The 6098-nt window shown below is 33.7% G+C and overlaps 1 pseudogene across 1 annotated transcript; it reads left to right on the top strand.

Annotated features, from left to right (window-relative positions):
- The first annotated feature begins 679 nt into the window (after positions 1 to 679).
- LOC149577037 (fatty acyl-CoA reductase 2, chloroplastic-like) lies at positions 680 to 4894 on the top strand (annotated as a pseudogene). Its single transcript, XR_016355106.1, has 10 exons — positions 680 to 1072; positions 1134 to 1237; positions 1406 to 1605; positions 2042 to 2142; positions 2427 to 2658; positions 2786 to 2947; positions 3275 to 3356; positions 3507 to 3779; positions 3978 to 4102; positions 4236 to 4894. The product of XR_016355106.1 is annotated as a fatty acyl-CoA reductase 2, chloroplastic-like (transcript).
- The last annotated feature ends 1204 nt before the right edge of the window (positions 4895 to 6098 follow it).

The raw sequence follows: 6098 nt of genomic DNA on the forward strand, positions 1-6098 counted from the left end.
AATCTTTTCAGTCGAATATTGAGTGTTGAATATACATAGAAAAAAATAGTACTAAACATTCTATATTTAACAATATATTTAATTTATATGGTTCATTGTAATTTATTTTCAACCATACACAATGAAAAATAATCCTACCAAAAAACTTAATTATGTTTTCATTAAACTCACAAATTTCATCACAAATTTTTAATACCAGCAAAACATTTGTAAAAACAAAGCACAAGAATAAGGAAATGCACCTTTGAAGATCCTTAGGGTGTAGTTCTATAAAAGGGTTTCAGGGTTTATTTGTATGGATCGACCTGTCCCATGAAGCCAAAAAATGGTCTATTATAGAATTTATTGGAAGCTTCTCTTCAAAATAGTGATGCTGACTTTTTAGAGTACAAATTTGAGCCAAGTTATCAATTAAAAAGAAATTAAAAGAACATCTAACATCTCTTCCTTCATTAATTTAGTTTGTCATTTTCCCACCACAATTAATAACGTACCAAATAAGACTTTATTCTAATAAATATAAGAATAAAAAAAGTATATTACTTTCCGAACCAAATTTATCCAAAACAATAAATTTCTAGCTAAACGTAGGCATTATAAATTTGAGGCACGTTGGCAAAAAATTATCATGTGGTTATCTCCAAACTCTAATCTCTGTTAGAGTTGGTCTGCGCTTGTAATGGATTCATTACAAACAGTTGTTTATGCCAAGCCTTCTTCCTCCATTTGTTCTGCTAACCGTTTCCATGAAAAGGTAAAGCAGAAGATAAGATTAATCTCTGTCAAGAATTCTCTGTTTCTGTGCAAAAGACAATCAGCCCACGAAAGCTCAAGAGTACAGAATTCAATATGCTTCCAAAGTGCATCTCGAAGAAGGTTAGTCCATGTCAAGGCAATTGCAAAACATGAAATATTGGCTTCAGCATTGATGAAGTCAAGCATTGAAAAAGAATGTAAGGATATTGCAATATCAGACTCTATACCATTGCTCCATGCAAAGGTCTGGGCATTTTAGATTTTTTAAAGGGTAAGAACTTCCTTATCACAGGAGCCACAGGGTTTGTTGTCAAAGGTATATGACACTCCATCTCTAGACTTTTATGAATTAAAAGCACTTCTTTTTTCTCATGCAGTACTGATAGAATGCATATTGAGGATGCAAGCAGACGTGGGAAAGCTCTTTCTTCTAATCAGAGCTGAGGATTCTTCCTTTGCCCTGAATAGGCTGATTTGTGAAGTATGTATGAGTTCCTTTAGATTGTTGTATTGATCAGATTTTCTTGCACCTTGGTTAGTTTTAAGGAGTTCAAGTGTTTTCTTTATCATATTAAGTTTCTGGACATCAAAATTTGCGTGGAGAGAAATGTTTGTCTTATGAATATGCCTCATATTCTTGTCCTGTTAGGTAATAAATATGGAGATATTCAAAGAGTTGCAGAAGAAACATGGTGATGGATATGAGAAATTCATGCTACAACACTTGGTTCCCATAAAAGGTGACATTACTCGAGATGATCTTGGAATAGAGGAAGATGTGGCTGATATGCTCATAAAGGAAACAGACATCATAGTCAGCTCTGCAGCTAATACAACGTTTGATGAAAGGTTCTCATAATCAAAATGAATCTGTCTGCCTACCTTAAAATCTGAGATTTGAAGAAGTAAAAATAAATGTAGACAATGGAATCAATTTTCCACTTTTCCTAGATAAAACTGTGGGGTTGTTCTTTATTTTTCACAAAAGGAAAAAGTAAATGCAGACAAGCTGGTTTTATGTTTAAAAAGAGTAGAAATGAATTTCAATTTGCTTGTTTTCCGAGGAATTATACTATATGATGTTACATTTGATAAAGTATTAGAAACAGAGGTGGTCTTTGTAGACTTCATGGAGGCCAAACTTTTTTGGGTTGTATTCGAGGAGCATTATGTAGTTCAATTTCTTTTGTGGATCACTATTTTTTTTGTCCTGCCAACATAACTCTAGTTACTGGCATAAGGTGAAGCAAAATCCCAATTTTATTGAATGTGAAATATATTGCAGGTATGATTTTGCTCTTGAAATGAACACAAGAGGAGTTTCTCGTCTCATGGAGTTTGGAAAACGTTGCAAAAGGGTTCAGCTTCTCTTGCATATGTCAACAGGTGGGACATATATGCCTCCCACCTTTTCTATACGTTCAAGGTGTTTTAGTGGTATTTCATAATGATGTTTTAGATGGCAATTCATAATGATGTTTTAGACCGCATCATATGATTTATCATCACAAAAAGAATGATCTGTCATTCCATATTAGAAACATGGAGACTTCTGATTTACAATCTGAAATGTTGATAAATTTTCCAAACCCTCTTTCCTCTGTCTTGGTTTTCTCAAGTATCTGCGTAAAAAAAATCTTTTAATTTGGCTTGATTTTTCTTGGCTGCAGCTTATGCAAATGGGCAAATACAAGGCCGAGCTCTAGAGAAACTTTCACAAATGGAATGTAGTGAATCCAACCACAACAGAAGACTATCCCCACTTCTAATTGACATTGAAGCTGAAATTGATTTAGTTAAAAAAGTAGCAGAAGATTTAGAGGCCAAAAATCCATCTCCTTTAAATGTTCTAGACTCTCAAAATACGGTAGCCCAAAGAATGAGAGACTTAGGCATGGAAAGGTGAGCAAAATGTCATTTTTACAACAGTAGACTCTTCTTTGTGTGTTTTTTGGGTTGACATATACCCTATTTTCCCTGCTAGGGTTTCCTTTACACTTTTACCATATGAAGGTTATTGTATCTTCAGGGCAAGAGAAAGTGGATGGCAAGACACATATTGTTTCACCAAAGCCATGGGAGAAGTGCTGCTGGCCAATGGCAGGGGAGATTTACCAGTTGTCATACTTCGTCCCAGTATTGTAGAAAGCACATATAGTAGCCCTTTTCCTGGATGGATTGAAGGGCATAGGTTTACAACAATATATCATTTTCTATTCTCAATATATTTGGACAAAAAATTAAAATCACTTGATTATTTTTCTTTCTGGGATCGATTCTGTGATAGTTTTTAGCATCAACATTTCGAAGCATACTACATGATCTATCATTTCCAATTCTTTTGCTCTTTTGTATCCTAATGATGGATCATGTAGTATGATCTGAAACGTTGATACAAAAAATTATCACATAATCAATCTCAAAAGAAAAAATAATCAACTAATATGAATTGTGGAGATCTGATAAACTTAATTGAAATGAATTGTAATAATCTATACAACTAATGGTATGCATGTAGGATGCTGGATCCTATTATTTCACACTATGCAAAAGGTCAACTGGGTGGCTTGTTGGCTGATCCAAACACCATTGTTGATCTGGTGAGTAACTAACGTATGATATTTAATGCAAGTCCAAAGCTATTCATTAAATTCTATTTGGTTGGTGAGCAAAAGCATTCCATTCATTGAGCTGTATTTGGTTCGTAATAGAATCCATGGATTCCTTAAATTCTGTTAAATGCTTCACAGGTGCCTGTAGATATGGTGACCAATGCAACACTGGCAGCCATTGCAAAGCATGCAGGAAGACCTGGCATTCAGATCTATCATGTGTCTTCCTCCGTTGGAAATCCAATAGGCTTGAAACAAATTGTAGACGTAATTTTTGACCATTTTAGAACTAATCCATACATCGACAACAGAGGAAACCCAGTGGAATTGGAAAAGGAAATGGCCTTCTTTTCTACAATGGAGGGTTTTCTCAATCATGCTTGGAGCAGTACCGTTAATGTTCCCTTGGCTGTAAGTAACATTGATCATTTAAAGTCTACATAAGTCTTGAATTGTTTTGCCACAAGATTATGCTCATTTTTTAAGATTTTGGTGTAGGCTTCTTGTAATCATGTTTGAATTAGTTTTGTTCATGAAATAATTCCTTCATATATTTATCACATGCAACAACTAAGAATTATATGGTGCTGATTTATAACCACTGTGTAGGTAAATGGGTCTCCCCCGTTTGCTCCAAACACATCGGACAGAGAGAGAAACATTTGTGCCAAATATATAGAACAAACTCAGTATATGTCTATGTTATACGAGCCATATGGATTTTATAAAGGAAGGTAAATTGTTCTCAAAATACTGGACTGTAATACAAGTAAATTTTTTGGGTTAAGATTGTTTTTTAGTTGAATTTTGAGGGTTTTGATTCTTTACAGCTTTGATAGAGCAAATGTGGGTTTTGATTCTTCATAGGTTTGATAACTCAAATGTGGAGACATTATGGCAAGAACTGTCAGAGGACGAACAAAAGACTTTTGGATTTGATATTAAGAAGGTTGAATGGAAACACTACCTTGCAAACATTCATATTCCAGGACTGCGCCAACATGTTATGAAAGGTCGAGGTGTAGGACTGCATGAACTAGCCCAAATCAAGTACAACTAGACATGTAAAATTCATAAATAGTTCTGTTCATGGAAGAGAAAAGAAAACCGAGCAGATGGGTAAGGAGTAAACCTTCAATATTTATTAATCATTGTTGCCTTACATTATAGGTAATGGCTATCTAGTCACGAATTTTGTTTATTGAATGTAACTTTTAATAATTCTCAAGGAAAAAATAAAAATAAGTGTCCCCTTTGTATGACCAACGAAATATGTGGTTGCATAGTGGCTGCTCACATTATAAGGAAAAAGGGTGACTAATTTTAGAGTACAGTACATAAAGTAGTTCTATTTGTGGAAGGGAAAAAACTGAGCAGGTTAGTACGAAGATAGAGGGGTAAAACTTCAATATTCATTATTGTCTCACATGGTAAATAGCACATGTATCCAATACTATATGTTAAGTATTAGGAGAAAGGTTCTTGATAAAGGGAAATTTATGATGCTTATTGTTTAGTTACCATAATTTATTGGCTTTTTTTGTGGATCATTCTAATGAAACTTTATGTTAGAAATATATTTCAAAGCTTTATTTTTATGGAAAATTTATTTGAATATTGAATTTGAGTAGAAGTATTAGAGATTTGAATCTTGGTGACAAAAATCAGAATGACATCTTTCACCTTATCTTGCATGACATTGGGTAAGATTGATAATTAAAGAGAATGGTTAGAGTAGAGAGATAACACTTGAACTCATGAGGGCAATGCGAATGAAAAAAAGGTAGCTATCACTTTGATATGAACTTAAATGTTATTTATTTGGACAATAGTAATAGAAATTGTGAGACTTATAAGAGTCAACTTCAATTACCAAAATTAGAAAAATAACTAGTAAAATTTGTAGGGCTTGACACTTGATGCTAGCATGCAAACAAAACTAGAAAGTGTGTTTTATAATTTTTGACTTGGGTTAGAATGGTCAAAAGGGAGAGGGATAGAAATTTGAGCTAATTACCCAAAAGAAGGATAACTTGAAAGAACTTTCATAAAATGGGTTGAGATTATGCATCATCCTAAGATTTTCACAAGTGGATTATGTTCCTCCTAAATTTTTCCCAAGAGGGTTTGTGTTTCCATTTGGCAATGAGTCAATTAGTATTTAGTTGGCGGTCTTTTGAAAATTGACTTGAGAGGGAAGAGTGGATACTATGGACATGGAGTCAAATACTAATCCTTTTAGATGTTATGTCTTGATATAATAAAAAGAGCTTATGGGTGAGGGATGGAGGCATAAGAATTGGAATTCAAGATTCACTTGTCTATCAAAGCTATTGAGATTGAACTCATTTAGGAAGGGCTAGAGTTTAGTTTAGGAAGTTGCATATATCCTTGTACAATTAGGATGTCTCTTAGTGAGATTTATTTTCCATTTAAGCATGTTAATAACTTATTCAAAGGAAGCTCATTCACTTGAACCAACCTACTCTATTGAATAGAAGATGTAGAAAACTAAGACCCATGTCTAATAGAGTGATCATATCAAGTTAATTATCATGAAATACTTCTCAAATTTTTCCATGTGCTATTAAAAGGGGTAAAGCCTTGAGTTTGAAGAATGGGGTTGAATTTCATAGATTGAAATCATGTATAAGAAGTTATGAGTTTTGTAGCCTAGAAAGGTCCCACAAATTATCAAATAGTTAGATTCCTTTTTCTAAACATGTGTTT

The sequence above is a fragment of the Cupressus sempervirens genome, chromosome 1, assembly GCF_028749045.1.
Source record: "Cupressus sempervirens isolate cs-2001-9-10 chromosome 1, ASM2874904v1, whole genome shotgun sequence".
Lineage (NCBI taxonomy): Eukaryota > Viridiplantae > Streptophyta > Pinopsida > Cupressales > Cupressaceae > Cupressus > Cupressus sempervirens.